This window comes from Podarcis filfolensis, assembly GCF_964270895.1.
Source record: "Podarcis filfolensis genome assembly, chromosome: 4".
NCBI lineage: Eukaryota > Metazoa > Chordata > Lepidosauria > Squamata > Lacertidae > Podarcis > Podarcis filfolensis.
Genome location: NC_139607.1, coordinates 55,736,522 through 55,753,157, shown reverse-complemented (window position 1 = coordinate 55,753,157; position 16,636 = coordinate 55,736,522). Strand labels below are relative to the sequence as shown.

Here is a 16,636-nt window from a genome sequence, read left to right as displayed (position 1 = left end):
TGATAATGAAGATTGCTCATCAAGATGACTTTGGTTACAATCTCTCATTCATCTATTATAGAGATTGAAGATTTGGTACATCCATGGATGTGGGTGGCGCTGTGGTCTAAATCACTGAGACTCTTGGGCTTGCTGATCAGAAGATCGGTGAGTCGAATCCATGTGATGGTGGTGAGCTCCAGTTGCTCTGTCCCAGCTTCTGCCAACCTAGCAGTTCGAAAGCACACTAGTGCAAGTAGATAAATAGGTACTGCTGTGGTGGGAAGGTAGACAGTGTTTCTGTGTGCTCTGGCTTCCATCATGGTGTTTCACTGTGTTGGAAGCAGTTTAGTCATGCTGGCCACATGACCTGGAAAGCTGTCTGTGGACAAACGGCAGCTCCTTTGGCCTGAAGTGAGATGAGCGCCACACTCACTAGTCACCGTTGACTGCACTTAATCATCCAGGGATCCTGTACCTTTTACCTCCATGGAGACAGAAGATCCTGAGGCTTTTTTTTCCCACTTAGCTTTACATAATTAAACAAGAACACCATGGCTCCAAGTCATCCACCTCCCCTTCGCCCACCAAATAACTCTTTTTGGGCCTCAGAACACGAACAATGCACAAAGAATTCTCTACTATGCTAGACATGAGAACTGGATCCTAATAGCTCAATTTTTAGTCTGAAAGGTTAATTATAATTTGATTGGACTGTTCCCACATTAAATAGCTGAGCTCACTGATGAATAGCAATACATATCTAAAATTAGGTATCTTTCTGTAAAAAAAAAGAAAAAAAGACAGTTCCTTAGTTACATACATATTAGCCTGATTAGTTGTAGGGCTAAGAAATCTGAATCTATGAGCTTGAACCTTCTTTGTTAATTCTAGCTGTAATAAAAGATTGTATCTGTCCTTCTATTGTCTTCGTTTAATACAAGTAGAATCTTTACTAAGAACTTAACACACCCACAATTTCTGTATTAAAATGGATTATGAGGTCTAGGCAGTCACTATCAAAATGGTCATTTTACCCCCAAAATTGCTAGATTTTCACCCCCACCCCCAAGAGTCAATCTGTACATTTCAGCCTATTGTGCAATGACTGAAAGATAAATATTACATGGCTACTTGCGCGTCGAGGTCCCCAAGACACCCCCCCAAAGAAAAACACAATTGACACTTAATTTTTGTTTAAGGTTTTTGGCATAATTTTGGCCACAACTTTATTCAAATTACAGCAATGTGAGTGGTTGCTTAGGGATTGGTAGCACTAACTGACCCCGCCCGGGGACAGCTCTGATATTCGCACCCCCCGCGAAGTCAGCAAGGGTAAGTCAACTGGGGAGAGACACGGGACTGGGAACCATGCCTCACCTCTCCCCAGAATGCTCCCAGGGGCTTGCGTGGCCCTAGCCCCTTGCCAGGGGGTTTCGGACAAAAGCATGGGGAGCCCCTGGTTTCCTTTAATGGAAAACCCTTGAAGCAGCAGCTGCAGCAGCATTTTGGAGGGGCAGGCACAGCCGAATCCATACCCCTCCAGCAACCAATTCCAGACCAATGCCTAACTGCCAACTGAGCACTGAAGCTCACCGCCAAACCACTCACAAATGCAACCCTTCCTTCAATCCCAAAGCAACCGCATCCAGCCAGGTGTCATTCCCCATAGGGGAAAGATGCACCCCATCTGCCCTAAAGAGGGCAATAGCCTTGAAGGAAATAGCAGGATGCAATATCACAGAACCACCTAAAGCAAGGACCTATTTTATTTTATTTTATTTTATTTGTTCTTTTATTTTATTTTATTTTTATTTTTATTTTTTTATTTTATTTATTTATTTATTCTATTTATTTTATTTTATTTTATTTATTTTATTTTATTTTCCACCGCCTTATTAACATGCTTTCTGGCCTGCTCGGTGGTAGTTTGTTTAGGCATTGGTTCCGACTATCTGCACCTGACCTCAGCAGGGCAGCACTGACGACTGGGCCCCACCATATCGTCAGTACAAGCAAACATCGTGGGGGAGCAATGAACCAGGATCAGACTCAAGCGCACCCCAAATGCTCCAGGGACCCTTGCGTGGCCCTACCCCTCGAAAGCATGGCGAATCCTTGGATTCCTTTAAAGGATTACCTTTGCGCATTGGAGGGGACAGGTGCTCTGACCCCCCCCCCTCCAGACCACCTTGAACCAATGCCTTAAATTATTTTGAGTCCAGGGAGAGCTGCCATCAACTCATCCAAGTCCTCCTGCATGCAGGAACACAAACTTATGCTGTAAGAAGACGGCAAGTCATTCTCGTCCAGCTGCACCACTAGCACTGCGGGAGGACCTGCACATGTCACACTTGACCGCACCAAAGGAAGGAACTCCTCCCAAAGCATTCCCCATCTGGACACCCAGTATATGTTCACATGGGCAGGAAGACTGAGATGGCGCCCCAGTCCAGACTCTTCAGCGCGCTTGCCAGCCCAGTGTACAATGCTGTGACCGACAATCCAAATGTGCACAGCTGCTCCTATGAAAAAAGGAAAAAACAGACAGGCATCAGCACAGACATCATTGGTGACACTTCCTGATGTAACCCTTGTCAGCATCAGACTTCCAATGACCCGTATTCACAATCCTGTCTACTGACAGGCCCCCAGTGTGCAGCCTTTGCAGCAGCCCTATTCGGAAGGAATGAGGCATGTTCAGCGGTAGGCAAGCCACAGGCCGTAATAACTGGTGCACGATGTAAGCACATTGATGCCTGGCTAACGGGAACCCATTTTAATGCACTAGGAGCGGGCCAGACCCCAGGGGAAGGAAAAGCCAAATATTTCTGGTATCCATAACTGGGCAAGAGCCCTCCTCACCTGTGAGGGGAAGCCTGATGGTGGCACTCCTGCCCACTAGGTCTGTTTTAGAGTTCCCAACTCTAATGACCAGCTCCAAAGCAGATAAGGAAAAGTCCTGAAGCAATAAGCCTCCAGACTCTCAGCCCTGTGCTGGCTCCAACGCCATTTCCCCAACCCTCAGTGCACCAAAAATGCAATGGAATACTGAAAGGAGTCTCGCCTTGATCTTTAACCAGCAGACAAGTTATAACTTGTTGCAGATACTGCATAGGTAAAAATTGATCGACTTCCTGCCCACTGTCGTATGAGGTTGGAGCCTATTCCAACCTTCCAAGGCCCTGCGCATGACAGACTTTATACAAGGGTCTCTGCAAATCAAAGCTTTACTATAACAGACATTGCAGCGGACTGAATACTGATAGTTTTAACAGCACCTCAAATCTGCAGCAGGTGGACCAAATACTACAAGATCTGCTCAGACGATGGGGGCCAGTTCTTCTGAATGGCCGAGGACTGCCAGCTTCAGGCTAAGAAATCCATCCAGGCCTTCTCATAAGAGCTAAAAGCAGAAGGGGAAATGGAAGCTGCTGCTCTCTGTAATTGACAACTAATTGTTGTCAAAGTGCCACAGGTGGTCTGGAAAAGTCTGGCAGTAGCTGAGTGTCTGGAGCCCAGGATCTGAAGCGTTCCATCTGAAAATGGGATAGAGTGTCAGCGACGTCATTAGAGGATCCCGTAATCAGGAGAGCAGAAAGCACAATATTAAACCTTAAGCAGCGCAGCTCGAAGTGTGAGCAGAGGGGCGGAGACTCACTGGAGCGTGAGGACTGTTTTGCCAAGACGCTCACCACTGCCTGGTTATCAGACCAAAAGCAGATCCGATGGTCACTGAACTCCTCGGGCCACATGTGAACTGCTACTAAAATGGGGGAAAACTCAAGAAAAGTTAGGTCACATAATTGCTTCACCACACCGGGCTTGAGGCCATGGCTTTGCACACCAGCAGCCCCTGAAATAAAAAACCAAAGGGCAAAGATCCAGCAGCATCAGCATGAACCTGAAAATCCCTGTGCAGGCTCAAGGTATCCTTCCATGGCGAACTACTATTGCATTCATTTAGGAATTGCAACCATCGCATGAGACTGCCTTCACCTCACTTGTTAAGCGTACACAAAGGTAAGGGGACCTCAGGCCACAGGCAGCCTGGCCTAGCGGGAATGGAAGGGGCGGCCTGGGGCAACACTATGCAAGATTAATTAAGTGACCCAGCAAGATCGGATCTGATGAAGCATCTCTTGCTTCAGAGGAAGTATTACAAAATAACTTCCTTCAAGGCAGACAGCTTCTCCATAGGCAAGTGGTATGTTTTAACAATGATATCCATCTGGATCCCTAAATAAATGTGATTGGCTTGCCCTGCCAGGCTCAAGGCTGCTGTACATGATGATGAAGGGACCCCGGGCCATGAGACAACCTGGCCAAGCAGGAACGGAAGGGGCAGCCTGGGGCAACCACCCTGCATGCAAAATTTTACTGACCTAGCAAATGATAGGATCTGACAAGGCAACACTTGCTTCAGAGGAAGCATAACAAGAATAACTTCCTTCAAGGCCAACAGCTTCACCACAGCAAGCAGATGTTTGAGCAACAATATCAAGCTAACCCCCAAATACATTAAAAGGGGGCAGTAGGACCACTGTCCTATCCACTACCAACAGAACACCCAGCTCCCAGAGGGAACAAAGGGTGTCCAGAAAGCCTACGAAGAGGCTGGTGTCACATGAACCAACCAGTAAAATAATCCAAATAATGGTACCCCCAATTAAATGAGTCTTGACTCGCACTGTTCAATCCAGAAAGGCGCTAAAGGACTTGAGTGCTGAACAGTCTATAGCGCAACCCATCGGCATCGCCTTATCAATAATAAGGAGCTCCATCCAAATTCAAGCCCAACCACTTAAAATCTCGAGGGTGAACCGGCAGCAGCCTAACAGTCAATTAAATATTGCATATTGCCAACAAGGCACCTCTTCCAGTTTGTTGGTAAGCTCAACCACCTGATCCAGAGACGCGTATTTCACGAAACAATTCTGGAAGGGTAGCATCATTCACTGAGGTGCCTTTGGGATATGATAAATAAGGGTCAGATGGAATTATATGGGGCTTTCTTAGGGACAATCCCTGATGGGGATAAATGAAGATCAGGAATAGAAGGAGGATCAAAGGGGATCCCACCAATGCAAGCTGCTTCCTAACCTTATTTTAGGCTACTTCAGGTAGGTCTCTAACTGACTTTTGATTTGCAGTATTCCGAGCCACTGGCTGAAGAGCCAGAGGAATCCTAAACCTTGAGAAAACCCTTCCCACAAGCACAAAGCTGCGATCCCAGCAAGCTGTGGGAATGATGGCAGCCCTGTGTCTAATATTCTAAAATACAGTAAGGCATCAGACATTAAAAGCTTCCCTAAACAGGGCTGCCTTCAGATGTCTTCTAGAAGTCTTGTAGTTGACATCTGGTGGAGGGTGTTCCACAGGACGGGTGCCACCCAAGAAGGCCCTCTGCCTGGCACCCTGTAATTTTTCTTCTTGCAGTGAGGGAACCACCAGAAAGCCCTTGGTGCTGGACCTCAGTGTCCAGGTAGAACGATGGAGGAGCATGTAGCTGTCCCATACAGGGACCAATGCTGCAACCTAGACATTACCATCACCACGCGCTGACCAGCTGAGCTATCCAGGATGATCCTTGAGACCTGGGACAGCCTCACCCTGACCCCCGTACAGGTCCAAGGTGATGTATGAATCATCATCAGAGCCCAGGGATGATGTACCTGCGCAAGTAGTCTGCATGTCCCCATCCCGCGAGGCAGTGTAAGCATCATCCCTGCTCCTCTTTGCCCTCCTCCTGGATTGCCACCTCCGAAGAGCTTCCTTCTGGAAGAAGGCACCTGGGGCATCAGCAAGTCATCCTCTGCATCAGAGGCAAGCTCTAGATGCATCTGCAAAGGCCCTGCCATAGTCTGCAAAAAACTAAACAATGTGAGGAACCGGTGAAACCAATGCTTCGTGCACCACTTGGGGATGCTATTCAGGCCAGAATCGCTGCCCGAGGCCATCGAATTCTAGGGCAAAGCGAGCAAAGCCTTAGGATCACCTGCTAGGCCAGACATAAATTTGTTGTTGTTGTTTAGTTGTTTAGTCGTGTCCGACTCTTCGTGACTCCATGGACCAGAGCACGCCAGGCACTTCTGTCTACCACTGCCTCCCGCAGTTTGGTCAGACTCATGTTTGTAGCTTCGAAGACACTATCCAACCATCTCGTCCTCTGTCGTCCCCTTCTCCTTGTGCCCTCCATCTTTCCCAACATCAGGGTCTTTTCCAGGGAGTCTTCTCTTCTCATGAGGTGGCTAAAGTCTTGGAGCCTCAGCTTTACAATCTGTCCTTCCAGTGAGCACTCAGGGCTGATTTCCTTAAGAATGGATACGTTTGATCTTCTTGCAGTCCATGGGACTCTCAAGAGTCTCCTCCAGCACCATAATTCAAAAGCATCAATTCTTCGGCAATCAGCCTTCTTTATGGTCCAGCTCTCACTTCCATACATCACTACTGGGAAAACCATAGCTTTAACTATACAGACCTTTGTTGGCAAGGTGATGTGTCTCTTAATTTCATGGCTGCTGTCACCATCTGCACTGATCATGGAGCCCAAGAAAGTAAAATCTCTCACTGCCTCTATTTCTTCTCCTTCTATTTGCCAGGAGGTGATGGGACCAGTGGCCATGATCTTCGTTATTTTGATGTTGAGCTTCAGACCATATTTTGCGCTCTCCTCTTTCACCCTCAATAAAAGGTTCTTTAATTCCTCGTCACTTTCTGCCATCAAGGTTGTGTCATCTGCATATCTGAGGTTGTTGATATTTCTTCCGGCAATCTTAATTCCGGCTAGGGATTCATCCAGCCCAGCCTTTCGCATGATGAATTCTGCATATAAGTTAAATAAGCAGGGAGACAAAATATAGCCTTGTCATACTCCTTTCCCAATGTTGAACCAATCAGTTGTTCCATATCCAGTTCTAACTGTAGCTTCTTGTCCCACATAGAGATTTCCCAGGAGACAGATGAGGTGATCAGGCACTCCCATTTTTTTAAGAACTTGCCATAGTTTGCTGTGGTCGACACAGTCAAAGGCTTTTGCATAGTCAATGAAGCAGAAGTAGATGTCTTTCTGGAACTCTCTAGCTTTCTCCATAATCCAGCGCATGTTTGCAATTTGGTCTCTGGTTCCTCTGCCTCTTCTAAATCCAGCTTGCACTTCTGGGACTTCTTGGTCCACATACTGTTTGAGCCTTCCTTGTAGAATTTTAAGCATAACCTTGCTAGCATGTGAAATGAGTGCAATTGTGCGGTAGTTGGAGCATTCTTTAGCACTGCCCTTCTTTGGGATTGGGATGTAGACTCATCTTCTCCAATCCTCTGGCCACTGCTGAGTTTTCCAAACTTGCTGGCATATTGAGTGTAGCACCTTAACAGCATCACCTTTTAAAATTTTAAATTGTTCAGCTGGAATACCATCACTTCCACTGGCCTTGTTATTTTTAATGCTTTCTAAGGCCCATTTGACTCCATCTCCAGGATGTCTGCAGTGTCTCATAGTCCTTCTTTTTACATCAAAATACCCTAATAAAAAAACTCTGCTGATAAATGACAATAAAAAATGATGTGTGCCCCTTGTCAACAGCTGTGTTCTCAGCAAGGCTCATTCCACACTGTCTAGTTATTAGGCAAGATCTCCTCCTCCACCACCCCTTGGCCGGCTGACTAACCAAACAGAATTAATCCTTAGGTTACTAACTACAGTGGTACCTCGGGTTACAGACTCTTCAGGTTATAGACTCCACTAACCCAGAAATAGTACCTCAGGTTAAGAACTTTGCTTCAGGATGAGAACAGAAATCACGTGGCAGCAGCGGGAGGCCCCATTAGCTAAAGTGGTACCCCAGGTTAAGAACAGTTTCAGGTTAAGAATGGACCTCCAGAACTAATTAAGTTCTTAACCTGAAGTACCACTGTAAATGGAACAAAAGGTTGTGGTTCCTGTACAAAGAAGCCATCATATGGAAGCAAGTACCTTGCCTTCAATAGGAGGGCAGTAATACAACCAGCAGCCTTTCTTGTTCAAAGCAGAGCTGTACTTTTCAAAATGCAGTTTGACTCAAACATCAGCTGCTGGGTTTCTGTATACAATAGAAATATTGGGAGTTGAAGCTGTTTTTATAAAAGATTGATTACCAACATTATCATTTTTCTTATGTAGGGAAACAAGATGTTTGTATGAAAGGTACTGAAATTAACAGTATTATTTTGTTTACTTCATTTACTATGGGGCTATTTAGATTTCTATGTTTTTAGGGGTCATTTATCTTCCTGAAACAGTTTCTGATACTGAAACAAGAACTGAACCAAAACAGTATTTTTAAAAATTTAGTGTTTCTGCTGAAAAACACCCTCATTTATCATTATGCTTTTGACTGCACCCCTCCCCTGCTTGAAATTTCACCTATTTTTCATCCAGCTTCTGGATACTAAAAGGAATTGTGCAGAAGCCTGCAAGACTGCTAGCCCTTTCCCTGATGTGTGTTAATGTTTTGTATGTGCAATGAATGTTTTCTTCTCTGGGAAGTATCCGCTCATGCAATTTCTCATCTGCAGTCAGAAATGGTATAGTTGCAGCTCATCTGCCCTGTGTGTGATCCAAGCTTGAAATATTTTTCTATGCATTCTCTACCATGAAATTCTCTGTCCTCCCACTGAAACATCATGCTGGTCTTAAAAAAGAAAAGAAAAGAAAGAACACAGTTCCAGGAAAAGATCTGAATACAAGTTGCAGTGACGCATAACCTGCCCATCACAAAACTGGATGTATAAGATTGAATTCAGAACTCCATGTAGACTAACCCTAGGTGTCTGACAAATGTAAACTCAACTACTATTTTTAATGTCCTCCCTCCTATAGTGAGAGGAGGAATTATTTTGCTTCAATGGCTCTGGCATGGATTGTCTCATTGAGTCATGTTGTAGTAACAACACTACCAGCAAAGCCTAATTTCTCAGTATCATCAGAAACATGGGGAAGTAAACACCTCCTACTGGTGACCATCAGGCCACAGTTTCCTTGATTGCTTTTGCTGAGCTGAAATGTTTCCCTGCACTAGGTAAGTATCTCCTAATAGTCTTGAAAGAAGATAGACATATGAAGTATGTGTAGAAACATCAACCTTTCCAATGGCTGGAATGAACCTACAGTGTAGATGCAAGAATCATATCCATTGTTCTTCCCACTTTCACATCTGGTCCCAACCAGCACTGGTATATGGCCACTGCTGCTTGCCAGAAATCATTACTGGAGAAAGCACCAGTCCCATATATTTTCTTACCTGACCCAGAGAACAAAATGGTGTTTTCCACATTCCATACAGAATTCAACTGGATTGGCAGTTGCTGCTGCATCATGTGTGCTGAAGTAAGATGCACCGTCCATCACCACACTTGAGGCCAACAAGCTAACACAGGGGGCCTTAGGGCCAGCTGTATAGAATAAACAGCTTCAACCTCAGCATCTAACCAAAGACACCCACAGTCTGAGGCAGCCAAGTCACTCCACCTAATAATGGTAGGGTTGAATCTGATAACTAGGGAAGCCAAGAATGCCAATGACAGACAACCATGTAGGCAAACATGGCAAAGCAGCACCCAATACAACCTGTCATAATTTGCCCACACAGAGGATTTCTGGTCATTCCCCTGCAACGTGCTTTGCATGGCAATGTCCATGCTACTTCCAGGGATCACTGCCATGAAGAATGAGCATGGAGCTTCCCCATCCCCTAGGCTGCCACTTAGTTTGTGATGCTCTTTGCCCCACCAGTCCCTGGGGATGGCCTCAAGGGTTAAGGCCAAAGGTAGAGACGATTTAAGTCTTTCACTGGATGATGGGAATCAATTCAAATCAGTTAGCTTTTAAAGGCAAGACCATCAAATCTGCACTTTCCAGGGAGAAGAGAGGAAAACAAAACAAACATCCTTCAAAGTTTGTACTTAGTGTAATTTGGTGGTGCAATTCCCCAACCAATGTTTACAAAAATGCACATATCAGTGAAAAATGTGCATAAAAGTGAACAGATCAATGAAAATAAAATACAAACACACATTATATTAAGCAAAATTGAAAAATGGTATATTAGTCAAAAATTTGTTTCATAGGAGAAATTCACACTAAAATGCTGGAGAATTTAAATGATTGCTTTTTTAAAAACCAGCTTAAGCATAATAATAGAGAACTTAATTTAAGATTGCAAAAAATTGAATTGAGAATTTACAGACACGTTCACCAAAGTACTCACCAGTGAAGACAGGGTTATAGATGCAAGACAGTCCAGCAAACCAAGGACAAGCAAAATAAGGGAGCAACAATCTCAGGACAGTATGGCAGGAAGATCACACGACATACAAAACACTAAAACCTGGGCTGTTGCCAGAAAGTAGCAGCTTTATATACTTTGGCCTCCTAAGCCACGCCCTAACCACAGCTGCTGGCAATGAAGGAGAGTCTGGGATTACTTACACACAAGTAGACCCCTGACTCATGAGTAGACGAACAACTCTGGGTCAAAGACTCATACTGTGCTGTTGTTCTTCAGCCTGGAACCAAAGCTTTTGGTGTAGCAGGGGCTCTCAGGGGCCAGAGGTCAGTTCCACACCCTCCTCTGACAATTTCAGGAGTTCTTATCAACATGCAGGGCCCTCAATGGGATCTTCAGCATTGGATTCAGAGTTTCTGCCACCTCCTCACTGTCCTTGACCTGTGTGCCGTCTGGCTTTTTCTAAGAGGAGTCTATGCAGGCTATAAAGTCAGGGCTAAATTTGACGCCACCTTATAGAAAAGCATTGAGCATCACTCTTCATAAATAGATAACTAGCATTAATTTAAGAGTTCAGTAATTTTTATCATCAGCATCAGTTTAATTCACTGCCTCTTCCCTCAGTTATAATTGCCTCCCTGATTACATTTTTTGCTTAGCTAATAATGGGCAAATATTATGAGCGATGGCTGTCAACACAATCCATTACAACTTGAATTTTCCCTTTTTAATTTCATCTCAATCATGTTAGCATGTTGTTTTCCATTCATCATTTAATTGTATTTAATTTCTGGTTATGAATTTACAATTTATATTTTAGTTGTGATCCGTGTTCTGATCCAGCTGTGATTAGGAAGACTTATCAAAGCTTTGGTGTATATTAACTGCAAGGACTTGAGTTTAGAAGCACCATCAACAGTTGGGTCTGTCGCTGGGATTCCAGACAAAAGGCTGTATTAAGAATGGCTGAGGGTAAAGACAAAGCATATAATCAGAGAGAGGAAAGGCTGGACAGAAAGTAATTCATTGTGAAATCAATGGAACTTAAGTGCTTAACTTGAAACTACAGTGCAGTTTCTGTTCTGAGCCACAGTTACACTATTATTTGCAATAACTGGAGGTAAAATAAAAATTACAGATCTGTAAAAAGCCCCCAACACTGACATCTTAACCTACCATATGACAAAGTGAGGTTACTTTGGGTGTCACGAAAGGGCAGAAAATTCTTATTTACTGTATTAGTATTGTATGCTTACTACTGGGGAGGAGAGATAAGTGCTTACCTCCAGTGGCCATGATAGGTGAAAACTTCTCTTGGGCACCCTTTTAGACACAAAGCCTTAACATGAAATATATATAACAATGAACACTGGGGAATATAGTCTGCCAGGGACTTAAGGCCCTATCCCTGGCAAACTTTAATATCCACAACTTCTCACGGTATGTATTTGGCTTCCTATGGGATGTGTGGCTTACCTCATTGCATATGTCAGGTGGGACCATGGGTGTGAACTCTAAGTTCCTGCTTTCTAGTTGTCACAAACTTGAGTCTTCATTGTGTTGACTGTCATTGTTCATCAGCCTATGATATTGTGCTGTTAGAATTTGATGCTAGGCCCCTTCATTCATTCACAAGAATGTCCCTAGTCATCTGTGGCCTACTTTACAAAGGACAGCTGTCAGAAGACATTCCTTTATTTGAAGGGGTCTGTATTTGGAGAGCTGTTTAGTCTCAGTCCACTTTGTAGATAGAAGAAGAAGAAGAAGAAGAAGAAGAAGAAGAAGAAGAAGAAGAAGAGAGCAGGGGTCTTGAAGTTGGCCATCAACATCACCTGGGCACCCAACTGAATAGGCATAAAAGCCATGTGGTCAGTCCACCCCACTATGGCAAGATGTTGTGTATTGATTTGAATTATAGTGAATTATTGTTTGTATCCATCCACATAAATTAGCATTTTGTAGATGCCTACATGACCACTTTACTATGAAATATTGAAGGGTGGATTTTAAATAGCAAGAGTTCTGGATAGAGAGAATAGACCTGGCCTTTAATATTTTCAATTCTCCATGTATATTTCCTTGCAAAAACTCACAAGAATCATAGAATCATAGAATAGAATCATAGAATCATAGAGTTGGAAGAGACCACAAGGGCCATCGAGTCCAACCCCCTGCCAAGCAGGAAACACCATCAGAGCACTCCTGACATATGGTTGTCAAGCCTCTGCTTAAAGACCTCCAAAGAAGGAGACGCCACCACACTCCTTGGCAGCAAATTCCACTGTCGAACAGCTCTTACTGTCAGGAAGTTCTTCCTAATGTTTAGGTGGAATCTTCTTTCTTGTAGTTTGGATCCATTGCTCCGTGTCCGCTTCTCTGGAGCAGCAGAAAACAACCTTTCTCCCTCCTCTATGTGACATCCTTTTATATATTTGAACATGGCTATCATATCACCCCTTAACCTCCTCTTCTCCAGGCTAAACATGCCCAGCTCCCTTAGCTGTTCCTCATAAGGCATCATTTCCAGGCCTTTGACCATTTTGGTTGCCCTCCTCTGGACACGTTCCAGTTTGTCAGTGTCCTTCTTGAACTGTGATGCCCAGAACTGGACACAGTACTCCAGGTGAGGTCTGACCAGAGCAGAATACAGTGGCACTATTACTTCCCTTGATCTAGATGCTATACTCCTATTGATGCAGCCCAGAATTGCATTGGCTTTTTTAGCTGCCGCGTCACACTGTTGGCTCATGTCAAGTTTGTGGTCAACCAAGACTCCTAGATCCTTTTCACATGTACTGCTCTCAAGCCAGGTGTGACCCATCTTGTATTTGTGCCTCTCATTTTTTTTGCCCAAGTGCAATACTTTACATTTCTCCCTGTTAAAATTCATCTTGTTTGTTTTGGCCCAGTTCTCTAATCTGTCAAGGTTGTTTTGAAGTGTGATCCTGTCCTCTGGGGTGTTAGCCAGTTTGGTGTCATCTGCAAATTTGATCAGGATGCCCTTGAGTCCATCATCCAAGTCGTTGATAAAGATGTTGAATAAGACCGGGCCCAAGACATAACCCTGTGGCACCCCACTAGTCACTCTTCTCCAGGATGAAGAGGAACCATTGATGAGCACCCTTTGGGTTCGGTCAGTCAGCCAGTTACAAATCCACTGAGTGGTAGCATAGTCAAGACTGCATTTTACCAGCTTCTTTACAAGAATATCATGGGGCACCTTGTCAAATGCCTTGCTGAAATCAAGGTAGGCTACATCCACTGCGTTCCCTTCATCTACCAGGGTTGTAATCTGGCCTAAAACTGCTGCCTTGTTGTGCAATCTGGTAATGACATTATTTTAGCAAATGTTTGAAAATGTAAAAATGCACGTGATGTGAGGTTTAAAATTAATACCTTAGTCCCATGAATTTGAATACAACTCTAATTGCTTGAGTATACAAGATTATTATTACATTTATCTTTCATACCATTCCAAATCCTGTGAAGTGTTCTTGGTAAACATGATTCAAAAATAATCTGTTAGGCCTGTAACCAATTAAAGAACTATTTGTTTGATCCAAAAGACAGATTACCTATAAGGCAGTCACAAACATCGGGATATGAAATTACTATAAATTGTGGAGTCTTTTTCATTGCTCACTAACCAGTAGAATGAATGAACGCAAAATCATGAATCACAGTAAATGACAGAATTATTGACAAAGATACTTCCCCTTGTAAATGTTATTTTAAAAAGTGTCTCAGATTGGTTTGAGGTGCAAAAGAGCATTTATACACAATTTTACAGAAAGATTGAAAACTTGAGCTTGTGTGTGTACTGCTGATGTTCTTGAAAATCTATACAAAAATTGATATAATTAAACATTGACCTGGTATCAAAGGAGAGTATCAGATTTCTTTTTCCTTGAACAAAGATTCTGAAATAAGTTTGTTCCAGATGTCAGCCACTCAATCATGGAACATGGTAAGTGATGCAATTTTGATCCGCCTGAGCCCTCTTCAGCGGTTCTGATTCTGTGTACTGTAATAATGCCAGGTGGAATTAAAGGAATGAGTGTACTAGCCCTACAATCCTATTTTCATCCTACTTGCCTCCCTCCATGAGTTAGATGCTGACTGCATGAACCTAGGAGCTCCTCTACTCATGGATACTCACTGAGAATTTTAGAAACCTAATTTTCCAGAATTCTAAAAGGATTAGGCAAGTGTCCCCAAGCAAAGCATGCTCCCCATTTCTGTTGCCTTCATGGAGGATAACAAAAATGGTCATGAGTGAAGTGAAGCTAGCACAGTCTTCCCTGAAGGACACACAAACATGATTTTGTACATGGCATAAGAAAGCTTGAACAGGGCTCTATAGCTCGCATATTTACTTGACCAGTACAGTTCTTTTCTGGCAAAATGGCACTTAATTCAGTAATGACAACTAGAGTACAACACAGAAGTGCCACTTGTGATAGGGCACTACTATCCCAGAAGGATAGGTGCATAATATTTTGGGAATAAAGTTAAACTGAAAATGGAAACAACAAATAAATTTCTAATTAAGATCCAGTTTTTAAAAATATGTAGGGGTAAATGTATATAGGAATGTAGCCCTGGAATATATTTCTGAGTAGACATGCATAGGATTGCAGTGAAAGTCTACAAAATATTGAGATGAATTAAGCATTTGAGGTTTCATATGTCCTCCTTCTGAGTACGATAATTCTTGGAAAGATCCAAAATTTATTTCCCCTCTACATTTATGGTTACATATAATCTTCAGTCTTTGGATGAGGAAATCTTACAAGCACATGAATTCAGACACCGCTCCCACAGGATCTCTTTATCTAGAAGGCAAATACTCCCCATACAGCTTCAGGCTTTATTGGGAAAGGGAGACATTCCCTCAGAAACACACTTCTAGGTCAAATATATGGTTAAGAAACAGGTAGGGAATTCTGTGTCATTTTACTGAAATAAAAGAAAGTACAAAAGAAGTATGAGGTGAAAAGTGTGTGGGAAGAAAAGAAGGAGAACAAGCAGAGAAAGTGATCATGGGAGAAAGGAGTGAATGAGTAATGACAGAAGAGATGGGAAGGTAGTCAGGTAAACGGAGAAAGCAAGATATATTTGATGTCCCACAATGATCATTTTTCTTGAGAGGGAGGCTGTTAGTCTAGGCATTCTCTAGCCAATTACCACTACTATCCATACAGTGCCACTGCCAACCAAAAGTGGGGTGAGTGGAGAGTGGGGTGGCAATCTGTTCACCCAATGCACATGACCTTTTTGGTTGTCCCAAACCACCTTCCCTCCTGAGAACGTTTATTCATGAAGCTGTCATCTGTACAGGTGCACTCATCTGCTCATGCACAATGACTGCACATAACATCCACACCATTCTGAAGGATGAAGTGAAACAGTGGTCTGGCAAAGGATTAGAGCTAGAGCCAGATTGCTGGACAGCACAGATGCAGCCACAACCAGGATGGGGATGGGGAGTGGCGATTCCCCTGCTTCACACTTGCAATCCTCTGCTGAGAGTTAAATAGATGAGTGGTTGTAATGGTGACTGTGTATTATTTGTAGAGAATATACATTTTTGTACATGAGATTATCAACAAAATGCATAGAGAAGGCATTTCTCAAATGAAGAATTTAGCAAATTTTAGAAGGCAAACCCAGAATTCTCAAATATAAAATCTGATGTTTGATAACTCATTTAGAAAATCCTGAATCTTATACTCATGGATAAATATTAAGGCAGTAATGAAGCACCTTGCATACTTACAGTAAAACACTTTGCATCCTGTTTTGCTAAAACTTCTTATATCTACCCAAACCAACATTGGAATGCTATTACTAATTCAAAGTAGAAGAATTTAAATCAAAACAATTGCAAGCACATTTGAACTGGAATTTACTTAAGGGCTTTTCACAAATTTGCTTCAGCTTTAGGTATTTATACAGCTATAATTGTAGCAAATTAGGACATCTGGGATATAAACACAGAATTGCCTTTTATAAATGGAGTAATTTAGGGTGGCATATAATGGAAATGGAAAAACAGATGCAGGAAAGTGTATAAAGCAGGTTTCATGTGGTATGATAAGTTTTTGGTTACTCAAAATAACTTACATCTATAATTGTGACATTCCATTTCAAGTTGTTTTAATGGTATGAACACTCCAATTTTTTAGAAAAACATGTTCTTTAAAAAGAATGCTATGACTTCCAGGGTGGCGCCATCGGTAATGGCGGACTCCCTCTGAATTGGAGAGACCAGCTCCGCATGAAACGGGTCTTTTCTGCTACGGCGAAGCGGGGACCCTTCTGGAAATCACAGGCGGATGAAGCCTGTGAACGTGGGACTCAGCGGGCACGCTTAGCGCCCCCCCCAACCCGCA

The 16,636-nt window shown here is 43.2% G+C and overlaps 1 long non-coding RNA gene across 1 annotated transcript; it reads right to left on the bottom strand.

Moving 5' to 3' along the window:
* Positions 1-2,318: 2,318 nt before the first annotated feature.
* Positions 2,319-4,994, bottom strand: LOC310762115. Its single transcript, XR_014547874.1, has 3 exons — positions 4,342-4,994; positions 3,675-4,068; positions 2,319-2,504 (listed from the first exon to the last, which is right to left on the bottom strand). It is a non-coding gene; the product is annotated as an uncharacterized lncRNA (long non-coding RNA).
* Positions 4,995-16,636: the final 11,642 nt, after the last annotated feature.